Raw genomic sequence first — 2,483 nt, forward strand, 5'->3', positions numbered from 1 at the left:
ATTAGAGTGAAGTTGAAAGTGTGAGCAAGGCCATGTGTTTTACCTGGTGCTAAATCATTGTTGGCCTCAAATTTAAAATTCTCAGCCTTGTTTTCCAATCTCACCATGGCCTCACAACCTCCCTATCTGTGTAACTGCCTCCACTGTACAACTCTCCAGAGCTTCACTGGTCACTAGCCTCTTGCTGTTTCTCAAATTGAATTGCCTCACCATTGCCTTCAGCAATCAAGAAGTTAACTTCTGGAGTTCCCTCCTTAAACCTTGCTTTTGTCCTTTGAAAGACTACTTTGAACAAGTTTTTCCACTCTTTTTGTGACTTGGTATCAAATTTTGTTTGATTCGCTCCCATAAACCACCTTGGAAATTTTGTTACATGAAAAGCTCCACATAAATACCAGAGCGTCTGTCTGTTCTTCAGTATTCAGCTTCCATCCCTTCACTAATTATGGAGAACATAATTCCACAGAGTAACCACAAATATACAAAAGTTTAAGCAGCATATTACACAAACAAACAGGGAATCTAGAGTGGACTTCAAACAGCAATGCAATGCACCTCATAAAGTATAATAGGTCAACCGTGATCTCTCTACAAAATACAAGCTGAAATTAGTTTGCAGCTGCCATCCATAACAACACTTATGTTAGACATTAACAAGAGCTTGCATGCATTGCAGGAAACTGGGTCACCATAGACAGTAATTAATGTGGAGACCAAGAAGGAAACTTCCAGACATGTGACCAACAGTTTGGTCAAAGAGGAAAAAAACAACCTGCTGGAGGAACCCAGCGGGTCAGGCAGCATTTGTAGAGGGAAATGGACAGTTGATATTTCAGGTCGAGACCCTTCATCTGGACTAAGAAAAGATAATATATCTTTATTGGTCGCATGTACATTGAAACACACAGTGAAATGCATCATTTTGTGTAGAATGCTCTGAGGGGCAGCCCACAAGTGTCACCACACTTCCGGTGCCAACATAGCATGCCCACAACTTCCTAACCTGTACGCCTTTGGAATGTGGGAGGAAACCGGAGCACCAGAGGAAACCCACGCAGATATGGGGCTTCTAGAGTATTTCCTACAGCTGGACTTCCAAATTCCACAAATAATCCAATCCCTGATGAGTGAGTCCTCCAAGTCTGCAAAACTGCAATTATCTACCAACAATATTATCTCTAAAAACAAAGTTTCAAAGCATTTTACATGAGAACCGGTAACAGTCAACTGTTTCATATTTATTGTCTTATGAGGATAGGTTGAGTGAGCTGGGGCTTTTTCCCTTTGGAGCGGGAGAGGATGAGAGGTGACTTGATAGAAGTGTACAAGATGATAAGAGGCATAGATCAAGTGGACAGAAAAGAGTAGGGGGAGGCAGCCAGGATAAAGAGGTGGGGGAAGAGGTGGAGCAAGAGCTGTCAGGCGATAGGTGGATCCAGGTGAGGAGGGGTGATAGGCAGATGGAAGAGGGAACTGGTGACAGGAGTTTGGTCAAAGGGGTAGGTTTCAAGGTGTGTCTTGCAAGAAGAGAGCCAGAGAGATAGGAGGAACATGGAGGAAATTCCAGAGTCCAGGGTTCTGACAGCCAAAGATTTGTCACCAATGAAGCAAGGGGGAGATGATCAAATGGATTAAGCTCATGGAGAGCAGGTTCTCATCAGGAAAAGAAAGCCTGTGGTGGGATTTGGAAACGGGCACAGGAATTTTAAAATCGAAGCACTGTTAGACCAGGAGCCCATGTCGGTCAGCAAGCACAGGGCTGAAGGTAAATGGATGTGAGCTGGGACAGAGGCAACACAGTTTTGAATGAGCTGGAGTTTACAAAAGACTGTGTTTCATATGTAAGGAATCTGAGACTACCACCACCGGAAAACAAAGACTGCCCCCTCACCTCAAATCCCCTCACTCCAACCCTCACTGCCCCCCTCCTTCTCTCTGGCAGCCTGCTGTTTGGACACCTCCTTCATTCCCAGCATCAGGCACCCCTGCCTCTACCTCTGGACCACTGAACCATCCTTCACACCTTCTCTCCCCCTACGTCGCCCATTCTTCCCCACGTCGTCCCCATTCCAGCCCTGAGAGACATGTGCTGTCACTGATTAACATCCCCTTGACAAAGAACCAAGCCCAGCTCTGATGACAGCAGCTTTGGATCAGCAGGTAGGAAGTGATTTTGGTCAGATCCATCCCTAGTGCAGACCGGGGTTATGCAAGCTTGCATCACTGCCCCAATACTTCTTCCAATCTTTTCTCTTTGGAGCAAAGGAGATGAGAGGTGACTTGATAGAGGTGTACAAGATGATAAGAGACATTGATCGAGTGGACAAAAAAAGTAGAGGGGAGCTATCCCGTTTGCCTGTGTTTGCTCCCTAAGTCTTTCCTATCCATGAATCTGTCCAAATGGTATGTGGTAACTGCACCACCACCACCACTTCCTCTGGCAAGCTCGTTCCATACACCCAAGCACCCTCTGTGTGAACAAC

The sequence above is a fragment of the Pristis pectinata genome, chromosome 5 (assembly GCF_009764475.1).
Source record: "Pristis pectinata isolate sPriPec2 chromosome 5, sPriPec2.1.pri, whole genome shotgun sequence".
Taxonomy (NCBI): Eukaryota; Metazoa; Chordata; class Chondrichthyes; order Rhinopristiformes; family Pristidae; genus Pristis; species Pristis pectinata.